The 16,507-nt window shown below is 38.0% G+C and overlaps 1 long non-coding RNA gene across 1 annotated transcript; it reads left to right on the top strand.

The window, feature by feature from the left end:
* Positions 1-424: 424 nt before the first annotated feature.
* LOC145950844 (uncharacterized) lies at positions 425-15,562 on the top strand. Its single transcript, XR_014428691.1, has 3 exons — positions 425-860; positions 1,084-1,328; positions 15,267-15,562. It is a non-coding gene; the product is annotated as an uncharacterized LOC145950844 (long non-coding RNA).
* Positions 15,563-16,507: the final 945 nt, after the last annotated feature.

Raw genomic sequence — 16,507 nt, forward strand, 5'->3', positions numbered from 1 at the left:
TGTAGTTGATATGAGTGAAAGGTTAATCGGTTGTATTTCCAAATCCAACTTTTGGATTGGTTCAATTTATATTTTATGAAAAAAATTTGAAGATGTTATTTGATTAATTTGATATTATAGTGTCAACAATCCTCACATTATATATATGATTAATCTAAGGATTATATTTTAACCCTCTCATCTTTTATAATAAATTTTCTCTCACTTGATATGTTCTCTATATATATGTATATATATATATGAATGAATATATGAGTTTAAGTCTATTAAATTTACGGTTTGCACATTTAACGAGTTTATTTTTAAAAATTTATATAATTATAAAAGAAATTAAATCTGACTTATGAAATTTATGAGTTTTCATGAATTTTATCCATAAATCCTACGGATTAGTTTGTTTAAGAGAATTTTTTTTCTAATTTTATGAAAAATTTTAAATGATAAGTAATTTTAATATTTTATTAAAAATAAATATAAATATTAAATATTAAATTTATTAAATTTAATATTTAAAATATATTACTTAAGAGTAAAATATACACTTTCCATTTCAACAACAGTTACAAATTTTATCTATGAGACCCTTCCGCAAGTCTCTCTCTGTCATTTTTCCCTTCATTCCATTATTCTCTTCTCATTACCTTTTTTAGCTGAAATGTGGGTGTTAGGGTTTGTTTTAGAAGGTGAAACCGTTGAGAATCAAGACGAGCAACAAAATTAGTCTTCCTTCCTGAAGTAATTTCATTTCTCTTCTTCTTCTTCTTCTTCAACCCCGGAGTCGTGCGAACACTTCTTCTCCCTTCTCTTCTTCTTTTTCACCCTCGAAGTAGCTCGGAGTTCGTCGTTCACTCCGTTCCAAGGTAAGGGAAGCTGGAAATTTGTTGATTTTGGGGCAAAATGTTGTACTGTTGCAGCAAAATTGTTGGTTGCATGTTGATTAAATTGTTGTGTGTGGAGTTAAAAAGAGGGGTTTTGAGTTGTTTGAAGTATGTGATGGATTGGGTCAGATTCTTGTTGCATGTGGGGTTTATGATGTTTTCTGAGTTGCATGTTAATGGTATGACTATTTTCTTGTAAGTGCAGGTGTTGGGTCCCTTCGGGTTGTAAGATTTGATGGTTTTTGGGTGAAAAACATGTGGGAAGCCATGGGAAGGTAGAACATTTAATCTGAAGCGTTGAATTGAGCGCGGAAGTACTGGGACTAGATGACCGAATTTGGTCTTAGAGTCTTCATGAAAGTTGTAGCCTTTGATGTTAGTTTTCCAATGGCACTGGAATCACCCAAAATAAAGGTTTATAACTCCAGATATGGTTGTTTTAGTGAACAGGTATTAAGCTGTCAGCATTGGTCGTAGATGTTGTGGTTTTTAACTTTTTTTAACAAGGTATATGATGGAATTAGGACTTGTTGTCTTCATTAGAGTTGTAAGAAATCTTCGTATCTTTCATATGAGATAAGGATGAGTATGATAGGAGTAGTATAACTCCAGATATGGCTGTTTTAGTGAACAGCGGTTAAGCTGTTAGCATTGGTCGTAGATGTTGCGATTTTTAACTTTTTTTTTAACATGGTAGATGATGGAATTAGGACTTGTTTTCTTGATGAGAGTTGTAATAAATCTTCGTATCTTTCATATGAGATAAAGATGAGCATGATAGGAGTAGTATAACTCCAGATATGGCTGTTTTAGTGAACAAGGGTTAACCTGTCAGCATTGGTCATAGCTGTTGTGGTTTTTAATTTTTTTAACAAGGTAGATGATGGAATTAGGACTTAGTGTCTTCATGAGAGTTGTAGGAAATCTTCTTATCTTTCATATCAGATAAGGATGACAGTGGTTGGTGTAACGACCCGCCGTGGTCCCTACACTTAGTGGAATCGCACTAAAAGTTTGTAAACTAAGATAAATAATAAAATTGGATAACTCATAAATACAAAAACATGAAAAATATATAAGAATAATTAAGATTTTAAGTATTAGGTATTTATACAGTTATCCAAAACTACTATCTCCTAGTGCCGGTCAAGCACAAAACTGTTACCCAAGGTGGTAACTCTGACACTAGGAACCAAAAATTACACTTCTAGTAGCAGACTCAGCCAACAGCTCCAACCTAGCCTTGATCTGCTCCCATACACCGCATGATCATAGTAGTCCATCCACACGAAAACAGAAGGGTAAGTTAGAGTTCAATAAACAACCATACAAGTATAGGGAAACACTATACTACTCATTCATTCAATCATCATCACAAACGACCATACAGTTCAACATAAAAACACAACTCATTCATACAACTTAGAAACAACTTTAATACAACAACAACAATAATATACAACTTAATATTTAATGTGTCGTCACACATATACAACTGGGAGATCTCCAACAACTGAGGTTGAGCAGTCTAGGTGGCATAAACCCTACCGAATCCAGCGTTTGACCTATCTCAACCAGGTCAGGTATAGAACAGTGTTAGGAACTCCAAAGAGAACCAGGTATAGAACACAATAGGCAATTGCTCAAGTGTGCCACTTAGACTCGGAGGTCCAGTACTACTGTTAGGACAGAAGGGTTTGGGTATGAGCCTACCACGGCCTTGGCTAGCATCACCAATCCACATATGGAGTTAGGCCACCCACTATCCTCCAAGTACCACACACCCTCCAGTACCTAGTCAAATACTACATCTCTAACTAGATACCTTACTCAAATTGGTCATTCAACCATGACATGGATCGACTACTTCCATGTCGCCCACACAGTACTAAGAGATTCAACTTTAAAACAACTTTCAACTTATCACCTTAGTACTATGTATCTCAACATAGGACATATATCTTCACCATATGTCCCCAACTTTCCAACTTTACAACAATAGGTAGCTTTACAACTTTATGACAATAGGCATCTTATCAACTTTACAACAATAGACATCTTAACAACTATAAGCAACTTACAACAATACAACTATAGACATCTTACAACAATAGGCAACTTACAACAATAAAACAATAGGCATCTTCAATAATAGGCACCTTACAGCAATACAACAATAAGCATCTTACAATAATAGACAACTTATACAACTTTAAACAACTTTTACATCAATAAACTACTTCAACTTATACATCTTAACTTATTAATAATTCAACAATAAAAAACATAAAAACAACTTAGTTTTACAATGTATAGCAACTTTAACAACATATCACATATTATCAACACATAACATATGAACAACTTAAGCCAACAACTACTCAATCCACACCCAACAACTTAACCATTTTCAAAGAAGGCAATGCATGAAGCTTCCCTAACTCTCCTAAAATTAAACAATCTACATTCTAGCTTCCCTCACCTAAAGATTGGCTCTAAAAAGCCAAGAATCTGAGAAGAAGAAAAAGAAGAAGAAATATCCTCCAAGCTTGACTCTTGAACTTCAATCCTCCAAAAACAAGCTTTCTAGTCTAAAATTCAAGAGAAGACAGAAGACATTAGTGGTCTAAAGGAGAAGAAGAATCATACAGAGAAATTAGAGAGAGAAAGGAGCCCACAAACCTAGAGTCCTTCTCTCTAGAACTTCTCTCTAAAACCTCTCATTCTCCTCACTGCCCACAACCCGTATTTATAAAAATTCCGGAGTGGCCAGAACGGCCTGTTCCGAATCCGAAACGACTCGTTCTACACCCCTTCATGATGTGCAAAAATCACATGCAGAACGGCCCGTTCTGAAATCAGAACGGCTCATTCTGGGACTCATCCAGAACGGCCCGTTCTCCATCCAGAACGCCCCCTACTCCATCTAGAACGTCCCATACTCCATCCAGAACGGCCCGTACTCCAACCAGAACGGCCTGTACTCCAAACAGAACGGCCCGTTCTAGGATTTGGAATGCCCCATTCTCAACTACATTTTATAGGTCAATTCAGTAGTTTGGAACAACCCGTTCCAGTTTGGGAACGGTCCGTTCTGGGCTACTGAATCACCCATACTGGGCTTTTGGGCCTTCTAATTAACTTACTATGTTACAATACCCCCTAACAACAGGAATTTTCTTCCCCGAAAATAGACTTACTTGAAAAGAGAAATGGATACTGTTCCTTGAACTGACTCTCTACTTCCCAGGTTGCCTCACCAGTAGTTGCATCCCAAAGAATCTTCACCAAGCTAATGGACTTGCCACGAGGCTCCTTCAACTTGTGATCAACCACAGCTATCGGTCTCTTCTCATAGGTCAAGTTCTCTCTAACTTGCACCTCATCCATCTCTACCACGTGACTCGGGTCTCTGATATACTTCCTCAACTGTGAAACGTGAAACACATCATGCAGGTTGGACAGAACTGGAGGTAACGCCAACTGATAAGCCACCGGACCTACACGACGAAGGATCTGGTAAAGACCAATGAATCTCGGTGTGAGTTTCTTGGCCCTTACAGCCCTTCCCACTCCAGTAGTGGGTGTCACCCTGAGAAACATGTGCTCTCCCTCCTCAAACTCTAGAGGTCTCCTCCTTCTATTAGCATAAGACTTTTGTCAACCCTGGGTAGCCCTCAACCTCTCCTGAATCTGTCTCACCATCTCAGTAGTCTGAAGAACTAACTCTGGACAAACCACTACTAACTCACCCTCCTGATACCAACATAATAGAGTCCTACACCTCCTGCCATACAAAGCCTCAAAAGGTGTCATGCCAATACTCGCATGATAACTATTGTTGTAAGTAAACTCCACTAATGGTAACACCTTCTCCCAGCTACTCAAATGATCCAATAGAGAAGATCTCAAGAGATCCTCTAGTGACTGAACTGTTCTCTCTGACTGACCATCTATCTGTGGATGATAAGTGAAGCTCAACCTCAACCTTGTCCCCAAAGCCTGATGTAGAGTCTGCCAAAACCTGGAAGTAAATCTTGGATCTCTATCAGAGATAATACTAGAAGGCACTCCATGTAACTGTACTATCTCTTTAATATACAACTGTGCAAGCCTCTCCAAGGACCACCTCTTGTTGACAGGAAGAAAGTGCGCACACTTGGTCAACCTATCAACAATCACCCAGATAGTGTCACTGTTCCTAGCTATCCTAGGCAACCCCACTACAAAGTCCATAGTGATACTATCCCACTTCCACTCAGAAATCTCCATCAACTGCATAACCCCTCCAAATATTTGATGCTCAATCTTCGCTTTCTGACAAGTCAGACAAGCGGCCACAAACTCTGCTATCTCCTTCTTCATGCCAGGCCACTAGAAACTTTTCTTGATGTCCTGATACATCTTAGTCATACCAGGATGTATGCTAAGACGACTCATGTGTCCCTCCTCTAAAACAGCTCTCCTCAACTCTAAATCACAAGGTAAACAAATCTGACCTCTAAATCTCAGAATTCCATCTGTACCAAGCTCAAAACCAGCTGCCCTCTCAGTACCAAGTAATCCCAAAATCCTCAACAACTCTGGGTCCTGTAACTGTTTAGTTCCCACCTGCTTCAGGAACTCATTAGTTATAGTGATCATACCACAACTAATGTGATCCTGAACAACCTCTACCTCTAGTCTCAAATCTCTGAACTACTCAATAAACTCCAACTCCCTAATCATCATAGCCGACATGTGAATGGATTTCCTACTCAGTGCATTTGCTACCACATTCGCCTTCCCAAGATGATACATCAACTGGAAATCGAAGTCCTTTAGAAATTCCATCCACCTCCTCTGTCTCATATTCAGCTCCTTCTAATCAAATAGGTATTTCAAACTCTTGTGATCATTAAATACACTGAATTTCGCACCATACAGATAGTGCCTCCACGACTTCAAGGCAAACACCACAGCTGCAAGCTCCAAATCATGAGTAGGATAATTTCTCTCATGGGTCTTAAGTTGCCTCGAAGCATATGCCACTACTCTCCCTCCTTGCATCAACACACAGCCCAACCCCTAGTGAGAAGCATCACAAAACACATCGAAATGCTCACCAGTGTCAGGTAATACCAAAACTGGAGAAGTAGTCAACCGCCTCTTCAACTCCTGAAAACTCTGCTCACAAGCATTCGTCCACATAAAAGGCTAATCCTTCCAAGTCAGTTGGGTCAAAGGCATTACTATTCGAGAGAAACCCTATATGAATCTCTGATAGTAACCTGCTAACCCAACAAAACTCCTAATCTCCGTAGCAGTCCTCAGACGCTCCCACTGAATCACAGCCTCCACCTTGGCTGGATCTACTACAATCCCGTTTGCTGATATCACATGCCCCAAAAATCTCACGTCAGACAACCAAAACTCACACTTGGACAGTTTGGCATACAACTGTCTCTCCCTCAACACCTCCAAAATTGACCTCAAATGCTCACGGTGATCCTCCAATGATCTAGAATATACCAAAATATCATCAATGAAGACCACCACAAATCTGTCCAAGAACGGTCTAAAAATCCTGTTCATGTAATCCATGAACATTGCCGGAGCATTAGTGACACCAAAAGGCATCACCACATACTCATAGTGACCATACCTAGTCCTAAAAGCAGTCTTCGTATGTCACTTTCCTTTACCCTGATCTGATGGTATCCGGATCTCAAATCAATCTTCGAAAATATCGAAGCTCCCCTCAGCTGATCCATCAAATCATTAATCCTCGGAAGTGGATACTTATTCTTTATCGTCAACTTATTTAGTTGTCGATAATCAACACACAAACGGGCCCCACCATCCTTCTTCTTTACTAATAGTATCGGGGCACCCCAAGGAGAAACACTAGGCCTCACCATCTGTTTCCCCAACAAATCCTCAATCTGTCTCTTCAGCTCTACCAACTCAGCTGGAGCCATCCTATAAGGAGCCACTGATACCGATCCTGCACCTGGTACCAGATCAATGCTAAACTCAACATCACGCATAGGTGGCAATCCCGGCACATCATCTGGAAAAACCTCAGGAAACTCACTGACAATCTCAATCCCAGTGATGGCCCTCTCTGTCTCAATACTCAAAGCTGCAAACAACATGAAGCACTCAGCTCCATCCCTCATCAATTGCTCAGCCTGACCCGCTGATACCAACACCTCATCCTCCAACTGAGGAAATACCTACTCTCTCTGAGCACAATCTATAAGGATGTGATGGGTAGATAAACAATCAATCCCTAAGATTATGTCGATATTCACCATAGGCAATACAATCAGGTTCACTCGGAATCTCCTACCAAACACCTCTATCGGGCATCTCACACACATCTCCGACATTACTACAGAAATTGAAGCCGGAATAGACACGGACAAATCAACATGCAATGCAGATACCGACAAACCCAATCTCCCCACACAATCAACAGATATAAATGAATGTGTAGCACCAGAATCAAACAGGATAGAAACCTATATACCTGCAACTCTGCCCTTCCCCTTCACCAAGTCTAGTGAGGTGGAAGCCTCCGCTCCTGTCAAAGCAAAAACTCGCCTTGCCGCCCTAGGTCGCTCCACCCTCTAAGCACCTCCAGACTAACTTGCCTCAACTGGGCAATCCTTGGCTAGATGGCCAAACTTGCTGCACCTAAAACACCTGGGCTGTGCAAAAGTGCAGTCTCTGACAATATGTGGCCCACCACACCGATAACATCTAACAGCCTGAGCTCCACTCCTAGCTCTCTTAGTAAACTTCCTTGTGGCAGAACCCCCTTGTTGTTGGGGCCTGTCATAAGGTTTCCTTTGAGAACCACCACTACTCTTGGACCCAGCTGGCCCACCAACAGTCTTCGCCGGCTTACCAACGCTCTCTAGCCGCTCTACAACGTTCGCCTTCTCTACCAAGGCTGGAAACTCCGTGATGGTCATAGGCACCACCACTCTCCTCAAATCATACTTGAAGCCTTCAGCAAACTTCCTACACTTCTAAGCCTCAAAGATGGCTTGGGTGTAGAAGCGTGCCAAATGCTCAAATCTCATGGCGTACTCAGTCACTAACATCTCACCCTGCTACAATCTCATAAACTCTGCCTCCCGAGCATGCCTAACACTTTCTGGGAGGTACTTCTCGAGGAAAACCCTCTAGAAGCACACCCAGTCCACAACCACTCCACGGTCAATCAACATCTGACTAGTACCGTTCCACCAATGCTCTGCCTCCCCTGTCAACATATACACTGCATACTCGAGCTTCCGCTCCTCTAAACAACCCAAAAATGAGAATATCTTCTCCAACTCGCAAATCCAGTGGTCAGCCACCTCTGAATCTGCATCACCCCTGAACTGAGGAGGACTACACTTCCTGAACTCAGCCAGATCCCTCCTCACATGAGAGCCAGTAGGTCCTGCTGCAGCTCTCTCTGCATCTGCCCTAGCAAAATGTGCAGTCTACTACTGCATCGCCATGGCCATCATCTCTATGGCCCTAGCTATCTGATCATACTGGGTCTCACCATACTACAAGAATTCAAACATCTTTTTAGTAACATAATACCTCCACAAATCACCAAAGACTAGCACATATCAGAGATATGACACAACAGCAACCTAAAAGGATCACTCCCCACAGAGTATCCAAAGGACTCGACCGGCTCTGATACCATAAAAGTGTAACGACCCGCCGTGGTCCCTACACTTAGTGGAATCGCACTAAAAGTTTGTAAACTAAGATAAATAATAAAATTGGATAACTCATAAATACAAAAACATGAAAAATATATAAGAATAATTAAGATTTTAAGTATTAGGTATTTATACAGTTATCCAAAACTACTATCTCCTAGTGCCGGTCAAGCACAAAACTGTTACCCAAGGTGGTAACTCTGATACTAGGAACCAAAAATTCCACTTCTAGTAGCAGACTCAGCCAACAGCTCCAACCTAGCCCTGATCTGCTCTGATACACCGTATGATCATAGCAGTCCATCCACACGAAAACAGAAGGGTAAGTTAGAGTTCAATAAACAACCATACAAGTATAGGGAAACACTATACTACTCATTCATTCAATCATCATCACAAACGACCATACAGTTCAACATAAAAACACAACTCATTCATACAACTTAGAAACAACTTTAATACAACAACAACAATAATATACAACTTAATATTTAATGTGTCGTCATGCATATACAACTGGGAGATCTCCAACAACTGAGGTTGAGCAGTCTAGGTGGCATAAACCCTACCGAATCCAGTATTTGACCTATCTCAACCAGGTCAGGTATAGAACAGTGTTAGGAACTCCGAAGAGAACCAGGTATAGAATATAATAGGCGATTGCTTAGGTGTGCCACTTAGACTCGGAGGTCCAGTACTACTGTTAGGATAGAAGGGTTTGGGTATGAGCCTACCACGACCTTGGCTAGCATCACCAATCCACATATGGAGTTAGCCCACCCACTATCCTCCAAGTACCACACACCCTCCAGTACCTAGTCAAATACTACATCTCTAACTAGATACCTTACTCAAATTGGTCATTCAACCATGACATGGATCGACTACTTCCATGTCGCCCACACAGTACTAAGGGATTCAACTTTAAAACAACTTTCAACTTATCACCTTAGTACTATGTATCTCAACATAGGACATATATCTTCACCATATGTCCCCAACTTTCCAACTTTACAACAATAGGTAGCTTTACAACTTTACGATAATAGGCATCTTATCAACTTTACAGCAATAGACATCTTAACAACTATAAGCAACTTACAACAATACAACTATAGACATATTACAACAATAGGCAACTTACAACAATAAAACAGTAGGCATCTTACAATAATAGGCACCTTACAGCAATACAACAATAAACATCTTACAACAATAGACAACTTATACAACTTTAAACAACTTTTACATTAGTAAACTACTTCAACTTATACATCTCAACTTATTAATAATTCAACAATAAAAAACATAAAAACAACTTAGTTTCACAATGTATAGCAACTTTAACAACATATCACATATTATCAACACACAACATATGAACAACTTAAGCCAACAACTACTCAATCCACACCCAACAACTTAACCATTTTCAAAGAAGGCAATGCATGAAGCTTCCCTAACTCTCCTAAAATTAAACAATCTAAATTCTAGCTTCCCTCACCTAAAGATTGGCTCTAAAAAGCCAAGAATCTGAGAAGAAGAAAAAGAAGAAGAAATATCCTCCAAGCTTGACTCTTTAACTTCAATCCTCCAAAAACAAGCTTTCTAGTCTGAAATTCAAGAGAAGACAAAAGACATTAGTGGTCTAGAGGAGAAGAAGAATCATACAAAAAAATTAGAGAGAGAAAGGAGCCCACAAACCCAGAGTCCTTCTCTCTAAAACCTCTCATTCTCCTCACTGCCCACAACCCCTATTTATAGAAATTCCGGAGTGGCCAGAACGGCCTGTTCTGAATCCGGAACGACCCGTTCTGCACCCCTTCATCATGTGCAAAAATCACATGCAGAACGACCCGTTCTGAAATCAGAACGGCCCGTTCTGGGACTCATCCAAAACGGCCCGTTCTCCATCCAGAACGCCCCGTACTCCATCCAGAATGGCCCGTACTCCATCTAGAACGGCCCATACTCCAACCAGAACGGCCTGTTCTAGGCTTTGTAACACCCCGTTCTCAACTACATTTTATAGGTCAATTCAGTAGTTTGGAACGACCCGTTCCAGTTTGAAAACGGCCCTTTCTAGGCTACTAAATCACCCATACTGGACTTTTAGGCCTTCTAATTAACTTACTACGTTACAGTTGGAGCAGTAGAACTCCCCATGAGTTGTTTTGTGTGAAGGTTGTTAGTGTAGAAATATGTGATTTTGATAAATTGCATGTGATACATGTTGTGTGATAGGTGAAGTTGGTGAGCATGAATAGAATGCTTGTGTCTATTGCATATTTTGTGTTACAGGATGATGATAATAAGCATTGGAATGCTATCTTTGTGTACTTGAAATGGTGATGAACATTGATATGCTTTATATGATTGATATGCTATTATTGTATGAATTGTTAAGCATTGATATGCTATTATTGTATGAATTATTAAGCATTGATATGCTATTATTGTATGAATTGTTAAGCATTGATATGCTATTATTGTATAAATTGCTAAGCATTGGTATGTTATTCTTGGTTGAGATGTTAAGCATTGATATGCTATTATTGTATAAATTGCTAAGCATTGGTATGTTATTCTTGGTTGAGATGTTAAGCATTGATATGCTATTATTGTATAAATTGTTAAGCATTGATATGTTATTCTTGGTTAAAATGTTAATCATTGATATGCTATTATTGTATAAATTGCTAAGCATTGATATGCTATTATTGGTTGAGATGTTAAGCATTGATATGTTGTACATGATTGATGTTACTAATCTCTATATGCATTGACTGGATGTAATGTATATAGTAGATGTATGATGAGGTGTGGATGCTAAGAATGCGGTGTGACATTATAGCATGATGGCTAACTTAGGATTTGAGGAGAGAAATTATTTTGAAAATTGAAGATCCCATAGAGGGTATCTTGGAGTGGTGCTCGGGTAGGCCACTGTTTGGAAAACCCTCCTTGAGTAAGTGTGTCTCTTGGAGTAGGTTTTGAGGTGTGATGAGTCTCCTCCAAATCCTTAGTTAGTGGTTGAGTAAGGTAGGAGGTCAAGGACTACAACTCTTAACCAAGTACCTGGAAAGGTTGCGTGGTTTGTGACACCCTCTACCCCATCATTAATACACAATAAATATAATAATAATAAAAAAAATTTCTTTTTTCTATTTGAGTAAATAAAATCTTTAATAATATCTTTCATGGATAAAATAATTGTCTCAAAAGGTAGAAGATTCACATTCGTAACTCATAAATCATAGAAAATCATCTTGTAAGTATCAAAATTCAAGAGATCATATAAAAGGAAAATATAGATTAATTCCAGCAAAGGTGGCAGTGCCTCCTAGTTAGGAACTAATCTATAACTTTCAAATCAGGTAATAAAATAGTATGACAAAGATGCATATTTTGGTCTTTTATCAAGGACGTTAAAAGTTTATCAAGGACGTTCAAAATTACAAAAGAAAGATTACAACTTTATTTACGTTATTTCTTTGCTAGAAATTACAAAAGAAAACAAACTAAAGTTATTAAAACAAACATATTAAACTAAGCTAGCTAAGCCCGATGTCACATCCCATCAGAGCATGCCCAACTGAAGCCTTAAGCCTCATCACCAACATCCTCATGATGTTGTTCACCTGCAACATAATTTAAACATATACAAAAACAACAAGGGAGTGAGAAACATCTCACTCAGTTTCAGGTGCAGAAATAACTGCTAGATAGCACACACACACACAACATATATAAGTCACATGTAAACAATACACATAAATAGTCAATATCACATATATACTCATTTATCATGCTTATGATGTCATGGACTCGACTCATAAATGCATGCATGTGGCGCCATACGGAAGATTCACAATTCATCACTGGTGACCCAAAGGTACACCTGGTTATATCACTGGTGACCCTAAGGTACACCTGGTTACATCACTGGTGACCCTAAGGTACACCTTGTTAGTAAGTTACATCACTGGTATGCGGCCTCAGCGGCACACCTGGAGTAATATATGCATATGATGCATGTCACACCTTCATTATTTCATTAACTCAACATTTAACTTATTACAAGATTTCATCAAGTATATCATGTCATTATTTTTCATATTCTCATAATCATAGTTTGTTTCAATAGTCCATGCTTAGGTCTCATGTCATTTGTCCATATTTCACATGGTCATGTCATAAATACTCCTCATAAGGTCCGCACAGGCATTCACAGAGATCCAAAGAGCATTCTTGTTCATATTAAAACTCATTTATTATTAACATTAATTTCATATTCATTTATTACTTTCAACAAAGAACAAAGTAGAGTAAATAGAAAATCAAACAGAACAACGACACCTTCAACAAAGAACAAAGTAGAGTAAATAAAAAATCAAACAGAACAACAACACCTTCAACAAAGAACAAAGTAACAAGGAACAAAGTAACAAGAACAAAGTAAAAGTAACAAGAACAAAGTAACAAGAACAAAGTAACAAGAACAAAGTAACAAGGACAAAGTAACAAGGAATATAGTAGACCAAACAGAATCACAGGTAAGGGATTGGGGGCCAATCCGACAAACAACTATCCAACAATTATCCCCACACCCCTGAGCGAGGTTCTCACTCCCCCCTTACCTGGATAAGCGGAGTTGAAACTTGGGCAGAGCCTCCTCTTCTGGATTCCCTCTTTCTTTCCCTCTCTTTCTTTCTTTCTTTCTCTCTCTCTCTCTCTCTCTCTCTTCTCTTTCTCTCTCTAAAATTTTCACTTCTTACTCAGTATAAAATTTTCACCCCTCAGCCTCCTATTTATAGGCAACCTGGTGTACCCGGAACGGCTCGTACTGATTTCGGAACGACCCTTTCCGGATTCTTCGAATTTGTGCAAAATTTTCAACTAGAACGGCCCGTTCCAAAATCGGAACGGCCCATTCCCAATCCAGCAGAACGACCTGTTCTGCTTCCAGAATGGCCCGTTCCCAGACTCAGCAGAACGACCCGTACTGCTTCCAGAACGGGCCGTTCTCCATACCAGAACGGCCCGTTCCAAGGCCGTTCTGCAACAACAAAAACAACACATTTTTAATGCTTGGAACGGCCCGTTCCAAGTTACCAAATTACTCCTATAACTTTAATAAATTTACGAAAATACCTGTAATAATAATAATAATAAAATAATAAAATAAAAGTTGGGTTTTACATGGTTCCTTGAGGATAATTAGTGGGCGAATTCCATATGTGACTTGGTAATGCATGCCAAGGTCATGGTAAGCCTATACCTAGTTGTACTACTCCTGACGGTGGAACTAGACTTTCGTAGTGTAAGTGATGAGACCTGAGAAATCAGAGGAGGGATTGGTATCTCATTTTTCTGTGATCGAGCTGGTGCTTTGGGCGTGAAAACGATTGTGTTGGTTTGGTAAGGTGGAAATCACTTAGACTACTCATGTTGTTAAGAGATCTCCGTCGGTGAATGCGTGACGACGCATTGGTCAATGTGTATACATATGATGTCTGTTGAGATATGTTCATATGCATTTGATGTCTTTTGGGACATGATTGGGTGAGGCAAATGCTTGATGAGATGTGATTGGTTTTCATACATTATATTAGGTTTGTTATTGCATTCAAGTTGCATATAATGTTATATGAATGAGTTGATAGTTGAACTATGTTGATAATTGTGTTGTGAAGTTGTGTAGTTATATTGGGATATTATATGGACAATGTTGATATGTCATTGAGACGCATGTTGAACATAGTATTGTAAACTAGTTGTATAGTTGAGTAGCTAAGTAGAGATGATATGAGTTGAAAAGTTGTGTGTTGACTGAGTTGTTGTTATGTTAAGAATATAATGAGATGTTGTGTTGTTATTTTGAGTTGTTGAGTTGAACTGTGTTGCTGAGTTTTGTGTTGTTGTGTTGTGATGATGAGTTGTTGATCACTAGGACTAGTGGAGATGTTTTTGAAGTTGTTCATCCCATTGTGTGGATTGAGAGTGTTATGGTGCTCTAAGAGCCTAATTTGTTGAAAAACCCTCCTTGGGGAGTTGTCCCTTGGAGTAGATGATGTGTTGTTCTCCTCTAGGACTTAGTTGGTCCCGTGTATGGGCAAGGTTGAGGCACACGTATATGAAGCGACCACGGTATAGGAGTGGCCAATTTGAGTAAAGTACGATGTGTTGAAAATGTTGCTGTTATTAGATGATGTTGTATATCTATAGTTATATGTGTTGATGATTTGATATTGTGATGAGATAAGCTATATGAGTTGACGTGTGGTGAAGGTGCTGTTGAGATGTATGTTGTCTATGTGTTGCATGATGAATAAGCTGTTATTGTTGGTAGTGACGTTGTGTTGCATGTTGCTTTTACATTCATATGTTGTTTTAGTATTATATATTGTATGTTGAACAAGTTGATGAAAAATGGTGATAATGATGCTAAGTTGCATGTGTCGTGTGTTGAACCATTTGATGATAATAGTGATGTTAAGTTTCCAGTGTTGTAAGCTGTTTTCCTATATATGTGTTGTTGAGAGGTATGTATACATGTGTTGCTTGTTGTTGTGTTGAATATGGTAACTATTATTGTGAGTTGTTTATTTTCTCTAACTTACCCTTGCATATTTTTATGTGTTTTGACCTGCGATGATCATACGATATATAGAAGCAGAGCAGGGATGGGTAAGGATAAGCTGTGAGATAACTGTTAGAGGTCACAAGAGATGCGTGGAGTGAATATTTCTTTTGTGAGCTACCTTATAGTAGCATAATTGGTAGTGTATAATTGAAATTTTTTTTTATTGCTTACTTAACACCTTGTATTGTAAATATCCTTATAATAATGTTTTAATATATATTTCAGTAGGATATTGTGTTATTCTGTAATATGATGGTTAATACGGGTCGTTACATTATCTGTTATACCGTAGAGTAAAATATACGGTTTCTATTTCAACAACAGTTTTTTTTTTCCTCTTTTGGTTAGAGACAGTTTTCATCTAATTTTGTTACCTCGTGGGGATAGTAAAAACTAAAACCGTACGGATATTAGAAAATGTGTAATTGACTTTTCCTCTCCTAACAGGCCATAAAAGTTCTGACAGATATTAAAAAAAATGTTTAATTTACCCCTTCATCTTGTTAAAGGGATAATTGAAACCAGAAAAGTAGCTTTCACAACCTATGACTTCGACAAATAAATTAACAAAAATGATAGAATCTTCGAACGTATTAGTCGAAAATCATTCAAATGATTAAAATAATAATTTAAATTATAAAATATTAAATTAAATAATTATTTTATAATAAATTTATTAAAAATATTAGTATTTTTATATTTAAAACAAAATACGATTTCTAAACGTATATCATTCCCCATAAATTAAATATCTTGATAAGTAGGGTACTATGAATATGATAGCGATTTCTGAGTGCACTATGATGATGTGTACTTTGGGTATTCATGATATAGACATTTCTAGCTGGCACTCTCTTGATTTAAAACTAGATCCATCCAATATGTATGTGGTCGTTCATAAATATTTATTGAATATTTAGATATTATATATATATATATATATATATATATATATAAAGGAATTATAATTACACTATTGTAATTTTTATTAAATATTATATCATTCAATAATTTTATATTAATTATAAATTTTATAAATTTAATCGTTAGATTGAAAGTTCATAACTTTATATGTGTATATCAAATTTTATTAAAATTGAACAACAACTTAAAGGTAATTAAAATATTCATATTTTAGTGTATTTTGAAATGATTATATTACGTCAATTTTATTTTATAAAATTAAAGTATCAAATCATCTTGAATTAATATAAAATTTTATATATATGATCTAAGAGATATGAACTTTCAATCTAACGGTTGAATTT

This window comes from Cajanus cajan, chromosome 8 (genome assembly GCF_000230855.2).
Source record: "Cajanus cajan strain Asha chromosome 8, NIPB_CcT2T_4, whole genome shotgun sequence".
Classification (NCBI taxonomy): Eukaryota; Viridiplantae; Streptophyta; class Magnoliopsida; order Fabales; family Fabaceae; genus Cajanus; species Cajanus cajan.